Consider the following 11,163-nt stretch of genomic DNA (forward strand, 5'->3'; position numbering starts at 1 on the left):
GCTACCCCCTCTGATCTCGGACTTCCTCCGCACCATCCTCCCAGCCTGCCCTCGGCAGCATCAACGGTCCGGTGTGCGGACTGCGTCACCACAGCCCCGTGGCCGCGCAGCCTCCCCTCCGCCTGCTGTAGGCATACAAGTCGGCACGCTGAGGTTCGCCACGGCACCACACTCCTCTACGCTGGCGCCGTCCCTCTACTCGCCGGTTTCCACTTCGCTGTCGCAGCTCAGTCGTTCACCCTCACCGCCTCGACCGACCTACCCGTCTTCCGCTTCCTATCTGGCACGGATGTGGTCAGAAGACGAGGAGCCGGTTGCCACAGAAATCAAAGTTTCATCCACGACCACCTCAAAGAGGAAGCGGCCGTCGCCGTCGCCCAGCGCTACGGCATGTTTCGCCCTCCAACGAGCCACACGAGGATGCGGGGGAGGTCATGGATTTCGACCTGGAGGAGCGGCAGCGTGCAGCATGCGATCAACTGGATGAAGAGCTCCGGTGGAAGCCGTGGCTAGCTCCTGACTATGAGGAGATCTTCCGGGGAACCCGCCTGGCTCTCGGGGGTCCCCTGAGCTTCCAGGAACTCTCATCTACCGCTCCATCAGCACCCAGTTCACCAGCCTCTGCGACGCCGCCCGGCGCGCATGAAGCGCCGTTGTCTGGTTCATCGGGAGCTGCAGTCAAGAAGAAACGGCGTTCGCGTCCCCGTCGCGCTGCGCGACAACCGGAGGTGAGTGAACGCACTCTCCCATCACCAGCCTCCGTTGAAGCCGTAGAAGAGGAACTAGATTCAAGTTTACAGATTCAAGGGTCACCATTAAAGGAGACACATAGTGTGGAGGCGGCGGACTCCAGTACTGTGACTGATGTGGTCAGTTCGTCTGGCTTCCATGAACAGGGAGTAAGACCCACACAGACTGTAAATCCCAGCACTGGAGAACCTCAGCCTGTGTTCTCGTCACCGCCACCGGAACAGGAGTTTGACGGTCCAGCCTCTGAGCCGACCGGGGAATCCCCTGTTCCGTGTTTTTCTTGCAGCGAAAACAATGACACTATTTCAGAGACAGCCAGTGCTAACTGTAAGCTGAGTAATACAGTGCTAACCGGGCCGCCGCCCAGGGATTTTGCCCCGAAGACACCCGTAGACAGACCTAGTGATTTGGCAGGGACCTCTGGTGTAACACTTAGAGGGAGGGAGACCTCCACAGACCTAAAAGCTAATTGTGTGACAAGAGGGGGGGAGGAATTTCCTCCGTTGTCCGCTGCTTCGCCTGGGGTTCCATCTAAAGCTGAGTTGCCTGTGGCTAACGCCTCCCTTCCTGAGTCTGCTCTGCTCACCTACGAGGTGCTTAAAGTAGACACTTGTGCTTTCACAGCGAGTGAGGACTTTTTAGAGGAGGGTCATGTCGCAGAGCATATAAGAACGGAGGGTGAGACGAGGTGTGATCATGTTTTGCCTGCTGCTCCTGTGTCCAATGAACTTAAAAATAAGAATGCTGGTCATGACCTCATGTTGGGACTTAAGGGTGACAACAGGGATTCTAATCAGGGTAACACGAACTGTGAAATGTCCCCACCTAAATTCTGTTTTCCCCACAGTCGTGAGCAGGGTGTTTTTGGACTGTTTACCTCCATCCCTGCCGCCTCTACTCAGAGGATTGAGTCTGAGACCAGGAGATACAATTCCACTATTAATGACCATGTAGCGTCCCCTCACGGAGTTACTTTGACACAGTTCTCCGAGGTTTCTGTGAGCACATTATCAGACAGGGTTTTGAGTCCCAAGGTTAATGTTAACACCAGCACACAGCCGGAAATGTCACCCGTCTCGGCTATGGTTGCTAGCACAGCATTATCCGTACCCATTTCACCATACACTCTACATAACACCCTTGAGTTACAGTCCACCTCTAGCGTGGTCCCAAGTCAATGTACCACTTACCGCTATCAGACTGGTCAATTCTCATCACCCAGATCCATATCTGAATATCTCATGTTCACCCAGGGACTTCCCCCTGGAGGTTTAAGTCATGTTTTTGTGGGTAATATAGTAATCCTTGTTTTCCCTGTGGCTGACCCTGCTTACCTGTGCCATAACGTTATGTCATTGATTGAGTCTGAAGGGCTGAATGTAGACACAGAGCTTTCTGTTTCTGAACCTATTATGTCAACTAACATGAGTCTTGCAGTGACTGGGCTGGTCTCTGCCTCAGGACATCTCACACCTGTTTTTTTCTGGACTGATACCTATAAGATGTCATGTGAACGCAGCCGGCCTATTGCCACGTCAGCTGGAGGGCCCCAGGAGCCCGTCCGGCCTGTTGCCACGTCAGCTGGAGGATCCGAGGGGCCCGTTCAGCCGCCCGTCTCCGCTGGAGGGTCCGAGGGGCCCGTTCAGCCGCCCGTCTCCGCTGGAGGGTCCGAGGGGCCCGTTCAGCCGCCCGTCTCCGCTGGAGGGTCCGAGGGGCCCGTTCAGCCGCCCGTCTCTGCTGGAGGGCCCGAGGAGCCCGTCCAGCCTCATGCCTCGTCAGCTGGAGGGTCCGAGGGGCCCGTTCAGCCTCCTGTCTCCGCTGGAGGGTCCGAGGAGCCCGTCCAGCCTCATGCCTCGTCAGCTGGAGGGTCCGAGGGGCCCGTTCAGCCTCCTGTCACCGCTGGAGGGCCCGAGGAGCCTGTCCAGCCGCCACCTGCGGCCACCTCTGCCTCGCCTGGTCCAGCTTCGTCTGCTGCAGCTCCGGCCTGTGCTTCGTCTGCTGCAGCTCCGGCCTGTGCTTCGTCTGCTGCAGCTCCGGCCTGTGCTTCGTCTGCTGCAGCCTCAGAGTCTTCGTCCTCGTCTGGCCCAGCCTCAGAGTCTTCAGCCTGTGCTTCGTCTGGCCCGGCCTCAGAGTCTTCAGCCTGTGCTTCGTCTGGCCCGGCCTCTGAGTCTTCAGCCTGTGCCTCGTCTGGTCCTGTGCCCACCGAGCCATGGCCAGCACGCCGGACACTGGAGAGCCGCCGCTGCCTTCCGCGCGGCCGGCCTCCTGAACTGCTCCGTCGTCTCCCTCGCCGCCGCCGCCGCTGCCTTCCGCGCGGCCGGCCTCCTGAACTGCTCCGTCGTCTCCCTCGCCGCCGCCGCTGCCTTCCGCGCGGCCGGCCTCCTGAACTGCTCCGTCGTCTCCTTCGCCGCCGCCGCTGCCTTCCGCACGGCCGGCCTCCGGACCAGCTCTGTCACCTGTGCCACCCGCCTGGTCGGCCCCCCGACCGTGTGACCCGTGAACTCTTGTGCCTGTGGGCTCTGGGTCAGCCCCCTGAACTTTATTTGGACTATGGTCATGTGCTCCTGTGTTTTCTGTTGTTTGTCTTGTTTCCCGTTCTGGTCCCTCCGTCCTGGTCCCCCGCCTCCCGCCCTGGGTGGGTTGTTTTCCGTTTTTGTTTTGTTTTTCGGGTTTGGGCTGTCGGGAGCCAGCCCTTTAGGGGGGGGTGATGTCGTGGTCCTGGGCCATGTGGGCCCAGTATTCTTAGTTCCTTGTATTTTTGTATTTCGTTTCTTATTTAGGCCATGTTTTCTGAGTTGCCCTGTTGTGTTGTTCCCTAAGTGTTTTCCCTTCATGGCTTTTACCCCCTGTGTGCCCATCTGTGTATCTGTGAGCCCTCGTCTCTCCTTATGTTTTATTCCATGTTTTATTCCATGTTTCCCCTGCCTAAGTTCTCCCCGTGCTCTCTCTCCCCCCTGTGTGCCCTCTATGTATTTATGAGCCCTCGTCTCCCTTTGTGGTTGTTTCATGTTTCCCCAGCCCGTTATGTCTGTGTTTTCCCCGTGCTCTCTCTCCTCCTGTCTGAACCTCTGTGCCTGTACATGTCATGTTCAGTTCACCCCGCCCTGTCTCGTTATGATTATCAGTGTCACCTGTGTTCCCCGTGTGTTCAAACTTTCCTCGTTTACCCTCTGTGTATTTCTGTCTGAGTCTCCCTCTGTTCGGCGTCGCGTTCTCCCTCATGCCGTGTGTGGTTCTCCCCATGTCTTCCGGTATATGTTACTTTAGCTTTTTCCAGTTTAGTGTAGTTTTGCATTGCTTTTGTATCATCGTTATTGTTTATCACCTGTCAGCAATAAAGCTGCATTTTGAGTTTATCCCCCGTGTCTGTGAGTTTGCAATTTGGGTCCTCATCCTGCCTGCCACACGGCCGAATCATGACATATATGGTATAGCAAACACACGTATATCTGTTTAAGTATAAGAGCCTTTTGTTCAGATGGACCGCTAGACTCCTGGCACCAGCTTTGGGGAGTCTTCACAGGGTCACATCTGGACCTCACACACACACACACACACACACACACACACACACACACACACACACACACATACGGGTCTATGTGGTATGGCGGGACTATACTACGTCAATCCGCCCGGTGGTGGTTTAAGTGGACTACCCTTTTGAAAGGACTTAGAGCCAAGGGAGCGAGGTTAAAGTGTTCGAAAAAATCTGAAAAAAATTTGGGTCACTTCAGACCTCATACACTCCCTATAGAAGTCTAGATACACTGATACACACCAACCAGACTCTATTGTGTTTTCTGGAGACATTGTCCACTTGACAACAATGTGTTTTATGAGGTCCAAAAAAAACAATATTGGGTCTTTAAAGGGACAATGATGTAATATGTAAATAGCTCATCATTACCATGAATACACATCTGACAGGACACAGGATTACTGGAACATCATTTTATTAGTGTTCTTGGATCTGAACATTAATTTTAACCATAAATAAAAAAAGAAATCTATGGACAAAAATGCCCACGCTTCCCACAGAAATATAAAAATATAGAAAACAGAAAAATTAAAAACATTTAAAATGAATTTTAATAGTTTAAAGGTAAATATTAAGGGGAGAAAATATGCATTTATAATTTTTTATTTTAAATATAACCCGTCAAAAAAAACCCTAAATAAATTAAATGTAAAAATTATGAAATACAAACTACTTCTGTATTTAACAAGAACTTTTTTTTCTTTAAACAGAACATCAGTGTTAACAACAATTGGCAATCTGACCAAGATGTAAAACCACAGCTCTCTAAACAGTTATTTTAGTTCATTTTTTTCTGCCTTTTTGCAGTTAATCCTCTGTTTCTTACAAAATCTCTTATGTTTTGAACTGTTCTTCCTGCCAACACCGGATCTTCTACCAATTTGCAATGACTGCATTCATTTTTGGTGGCTAGTTTCCCTTTGTTTATGTGGTCTTTAAAATGCCTCATCACTGCAGCAACCTCAGCCTTGGACCACATGTTTTTGGGAGCTCTTCGGGAATTGTGGGATTGAGCAGCATTTTTCTCTGGAAGATATATAAAGTAGTAGTAGTTAAAACAAACAAAAAACCAAACAAAAAAAACAAAAAACATTTGGTGGTTAAAAGAATGGATGCTACCCTGTACTAACTTCTGAAATGTGTTGCTACCATCAATATCAAAACGAGCTAAAATTCTCTTTGAAAATTTATCAAATTTCTAAAATGAGACATTTAGTGTTCCGCTGTGAATAAAAGACTGAATAAAAAGTTGAATAAAAGTCTCTTGATGCATGCTCAATCATCCAGGTAAGTAAATCCCAAAACGTTGATTCTGTTAATCTGGACGTAGCGTTTTCAGTGGGAGAAACATTTTGTCACTCATCCAAGTGACTTTTTGCCACCACTCTGCAGTTTGCCATATGTTGCAAAGTGATGAAACAATAATAAGCTTAGAGAACCAACTGCACCCCTTACCTTCAGAGGGAGCAGCAGTCTCACTTGCTGCAGGCATTGTGAGTGGTCCTTCATCTGCTGATTACACAATTTGATTAAGTTTTAATATTTGTAACAAACATTTTATCCACAGAAACCAAGCTAGTGGTAACTTACCACAATCTACAGTGTCTTGGAGCTGCGCTGTGTTTGTGGAATCAGCTACTGCATGTACAGGCTCACTGGTGCCACACGCCAACATTGTGAGTGCTGTGTCATCATCATCAATCAATCAATCAATCTTTATTTATAAAGCACTTTTCATACAGAGAAAATGTAGCACAAAGTGCTTTACATAGTTAAAAGCAGCCCACCCCACCCTCCAACTCACTCCCCACACGCTTATCATCTGATTCACTCTCACTGTCCTTTGTTTCAGCATCACTTAATGCAATTTCATCTGAGAAATTGTGGGAAAACCCCCCCAAAAAACCAAACACAAACCCCCCAAAAACCTCACATTAACAACGAGATATGACAAAATACAGAACAAATACTGGAAATTATAGTACATAGTTTTACTATTTAAGGCCACCACTCTGCAGTTTGCCAAATGTTGCAAAGTGATGAAACAATAGACTTCAAGAACCTTAAATCATGGACATTTAACAGAATGGTCTGTGCTTTTAGGTTTTAATTCGGTTGATAAAGCATAATATTCAACTACTGCCCTAATATTTGCTCCTTTCAATACAAACCTTCTATTTTGATCTCATCCAGTGATTTCCCCTGGATCTGGGAAAGTTGTCCTTTTTCCAGTGTTAAAAGCAGTTTGGAAATCTTGGCCAGCTGTGTTGTGGGAACTGGTAATCTGTAGAATTCGCGGTGAACGCGGATATCATGACCCAGGAAATCTGCAACCTGATCAAGTTCGTTGTTTTTCAAATTAAGGACTTGTGAGAGTGTGGCAACATGTTTTCTGAGCTGTGTCGATCTTAGATACTCAGGCTGCTTTGCTCCACACTGGTGTGCATGAACACGCAAGGAGTCCATTCCTCTGTAATGACTCATTGATCGGGGTCTTGCAAAGAGGTAGATATTAGTGGCACAAATACCACAGTCAGGCCTCCTACTAACCAGTAGTGACAGAGCATCCAGCATGCTTGGTGTTAGCAGAACTGGAACATTTCTGTCCCTTTTTCCCATTATTTCTATTCTACAGAAATAGTTACAGAGTCTCTGTTCCATTTCTGAGAGCCCCATGGCAACATCTGTGTGGAGTGCTGTTTTGTCTCTTTCAAGAAAACTTTTGAGGCGCATCTTTGAAACCTCTCCAGAACGTCTTCGGTTGAACACAATGATTTGTGAGAGTGTAACTTGTGCAAGTTGGGCATAATTCTGAGCTGTGGCTTCGTTCTCCAAGCTGCAAAAGGCACTTTCTGCAGATTTTTGAAGGTAGTGATGGAGAATCCGAACATCTTCTGTAAAGGGCAATGTTGATGGCTTGTTAAACTTTGCCTCACTCAATGTGTTCAAGGCACGGTGAGACACCATCTCAGACCATTTGGAGACATACAACTTCTTGAACGCATCAGTGGACTTGATTAGGGCTTCATCCTCTGTCATGAGGGCACGACAATGGATAATGTCAGACATTTTATGCAGTGTATGTCCCAGTTTCAGCGCAAGGCTTGGAGTTTTGTATGACAGTGTCTCTTCATCAAAACCTGAAACTTTCTTTACTGCTTGCACAACTCTCTGGAAATTAGCAGGCTTAATAGCTTCTTCCATGTTATGCACTGAGAATTCTGTGCGCAGACACAACAACAAACGTCCCGCTTCACGAAGCTTCTGTCGTATATAATCATACTTTGTAGGGTCTTGTCCATGTTTATTGTAGAGGGACTGGGCAAACTGAATAACAGTAAAGTCATTTCGCACAGCTGAGGCAATCTCATCTTGTTTCATAACAGCAAGAACCTTCCAGACTCCACTTGACACCTGCGGATAACACTGAGACTCCAGAGTTAAAGCCAGGCCGAGTACTTTGGTTCTTCCAGGTTCTTTATCCGTGTCATCTTTTGGTTTGTTAGGACATCTGCGGACATGTCTCCAAAGATCCTTGCGAACATACATCCCTTGACAATAAAAGCAATGAGCAAACTTTCCCTCTACTGCTTTAATCTTGGGTCTTCTCTTCACTTTCAGTGGTCCCACTCCACCATGCAAAACTGCAGCATTATGCTTAAAATTTCCCTTATTTCTCAATTTCTCTAACAGACTTTTACGCTCGTTTGAGTCTCTAGGCAGGGAAAATGCATGCACAACATCAGGAGCCGTTTTGTGCGTTTTCAGGTGGCGGGAAATTTTAGCTTGTGGTTTGCCACAAAAATAGCAGTAATTTCTTTTACTTAAAGTCATTTTTTCTGATTCAGTTTCGCAAAGCTCACTTTTATCTTGTGGCTTGTCCTTTGTCAAGTTGTGGATTAAATTCGTTGAATCTGATTGTTCATGCGCTTTGGAGATGTCATCTTGGCATAGCAGACCTTTTGATGTGCTTGGCAATAATGAGATGTCTTCATCTGAATCTTCATCATATGACTCTGAATCTGGCACATATTCTTCTTCTGATATGCTGTGGTTGCCATCATCATCGCTTGATATTTGATCCAGAACTGAATGTGGCAATCCATCCTCCCCTGAATATTCAGAAATTTCTTCTTTCTGGAATGTAAGAACAAAAGTTTTTTTAATTGATCAATACTTTAGACAGGTAAAAAATAAACTGAAAAAAAGTCAAGCCAAATATGAATGGGATACACACCTGTGTTGACTGGTGGCAATTCTGATTTGCCAATTTTGCAAGGCAAGATTTGTGCCAGACCCCTAAACAAACTGAAACACATTTTGATAGACTTAATTTAGCTTTGCAGTTCTATTTAAGTGAAGTAGTTTTTTGTCAAAGCATTGCAGTAATGTCAAATGCTGAAAAAACAAAAAAAAAACAAAACTGTTCACATTAAGGATATTTTAATGACTACACATACACTGCTAATCCCCCTCCCCCCCCCAAAAAAGGACATCCCAGATGTGAATGAAGGAATTATTCTTATTAAATACTTTGTTCTTTAGGTAGTTGAGTGGCATGAAAGTGTGTAGTTGAATGTGTGTGGCCTCCAGATGCCTGTACGACTTCCCTACAATGCCTGGGCATGCTCGGGATGAGGTGGCGGATGGTCTCCTGAAGGATCTCCTCCAAGACCTGGACTAAAGCATCTGCCAACCCCTGGACAGTTTGTGGTGGATGGAGTGAGACATGATGTCCCAGATGTGCTCAATTGGATTCAGGTCTGGGGAACAGGCGGGCCAGTCCATAGCATCAATGCCTTTGTCATGGAGGAACTGCTGACATACTCCAGCCACATGAGGCCCAGTGTCGTCTCGCATTAGGTGGACCCCAGGGCCAAATGCACCAGCATGTGGTCTCACAAAGGGTCCGAGGACCTCATCTTGTTACCCAATGACAGTCAGGCTCTCTGGCAGGCACAGAAATGCCACCCCTCACCATTACTGACCCACTGCCAATATGATCATGCTGGAGGATGTTGCAGGCAGCAGAACATTCCCCACGGCATCTCCAGACTGTCACGTGCTCAGTTTGAACCTCCTTTCAGCTGTGAGGAGCATAGGGTGCCCGTGCTGAAGTTGCCAAACTTTGTGTTTTCTGGCAAATGCCAAACATCCTGCATGGTGTTGGACTGCAAGCTCAATCCCCACCTGTGGATGCTGGACCCTCAAGTCACCCTCATGAAGTCAGTTTCTGACCATTTGAGCAGACAGATGGACATTTGTGGCCTGTTTGAGGTCATTTTGCAGGGCTCCTCTTGTTCCTCCTTGCACAAAGGTGGAGGTAGCGGTCCTGCTGCTGGGTTGTTGCCCTCCTATGGCCTACTCCACATCCAGGTAGCACCTCCATGCTCTGGACACTACACTAACAGACACAGCAAACCTTCTTGCCACAGCTCACATTGATGTGCTACGCTAGATGAGCTGCACTACCTGAGCCCCTTGTGTGGGTTGTAGACTGTCTCATGCTACCACTAAAATGAAATCACCGCCAGCATTCAAAAGTGACCATAACATCAGCCAGAAAGCATAGGTGCTGAGAAGTGGTCTGTGGTCACCACCTGCAGAACCAGTCCTTTATTATGGTGAATTGACTATAATTTCCACTTGTTGTCTACTCTATTTGCAAAACAGCATGTGAAACTGGTTGTCAGTGTTACTTCCTAAGTGAACAGTTTGATTTCACAGAAGTGTGACTGACTTGGAGTAACATCGCATTGTTTAAGTGTTCCCTTTATTATTTTGAGCAGTTTATGTTATGGAATGGGGAATTGAGGACAATCCCAAGTATACCATTTTTACAAGGTCCTGCACCAATGAGGTAATACTGCATTTCTTTAATTAGAAGTGACCACCCATTAATTAAAAAGGGAGCAGTGTTCATTTCAGCACGTCTTAACTTGTTGAACTCTATTAATGCTTTTTACTATACACTGTACCTATTCACTAAATGTCTCACCTTTGCACTTAAAGCCAAGCCACTTGAGGGAGGAAACCGGTCCCACACACTGAATGCACTTGTCCAAAGATGATATTGTTGTGCACACCAGACGATGATTGTGACACTGTTAGCAAAATATTGCAACATTTATTTGTTTTGGACAGTTGGAAAGGTGTGTTTTCAATTCAGTTGCAGATATCAACTAATAAACTTCGTCCATGTAAATCACATCACACCCAGGTGACTGCCAAACACACACACACACAGCATCCATAAAGAATGATGATAGATTAAATTATTAGTTCATTAAGTGGTACACTGGATTATATTTACCCTTTCAGGCTCTGGATGTTTCAGGTCCAGATCATTGTTTGGAAAGCTGTTTGGTTGCGGCTTTAGGCAGCTCACAGTCTTCTGAATCTGGCTGGTCTCAGTCTTCGTGTGTAACAGATAGAGAATGAAGACAAAAGAACAGTAATCTGACAGTTACTAAAAATGCATCACTCAAGAGGATGAATAGACCATTTCACTATCGGCAAATAGCGTAAGGTACACATCGTGCATGAGAAACATTCATTAAAATCTGTCCTAGGTCAATGTTACCTCTTCAAAATCTTGCACTGAAGAAGAATGCATGGCTTCTGAGCCTTGCTGAGGCATTTCTTCATCAAGATCCTGCAACAAAGAAAAGATGGCACAAAGATTAGACCAAGTGCTCTTCTTGCAACTGTACTGGGCAGTCCTGTGCTTCTGTCTTTAATTTGCATGTGTGTGTGTGTGTGTGTGTGTGTGTGTGTGAAGATTTGTTTTTAATTATTGTAGCCAGTATTTTTTTCAGAAGAAACATTCTTGAGTGGAAAGCCCCCCCCCCCCCCCCCCCCCCCCCAACACA

At 47.1% G+C, this 11,163-nt stretch overlaps 1 long non-coding RNA gene across 1 annotated transcript; it reads right to left on the minus strand.

Annotated features, from left to right (window-relative positions):
* Positions 1 to 4,914: 4,914 nt before the first annotated feature.
* On the minus strand, positions 4,915 to 5,984 carry LOC113018434 (uncharacterized). Its single transcript, XR_003271792.1, has 3 exons — positions 5,882 to 5,984; positions 5,747 to 5,803; positions 4,915 to 5,317 (listed from the first exon to the last, which is right to left on the minus strand). It is a non-coding gene; the product is annotated as an uncharacterized LOC113018434 (long non-coding RNA).
* Positions 5,985 to 11,163: the final 5,179 nt, after the last annotated feature.

Source organism: Astatotilapia calliptera, unplaced genomic scaffold (assembly GCF_900246225.1).
Source record: "Astatotilapia calliptera unplaced genomic scaffold, fAstCal1.2 U_scaffold_83, whole genome shotgun sequence".
Classification (NCBI taxonomy): domain Eukaryota; kingdom Metazoa; phylum Chordata; class Actinopteri; order Cichliformes; family Cichlidae; genus Astatotilapia; species Astatotilapia calliptera.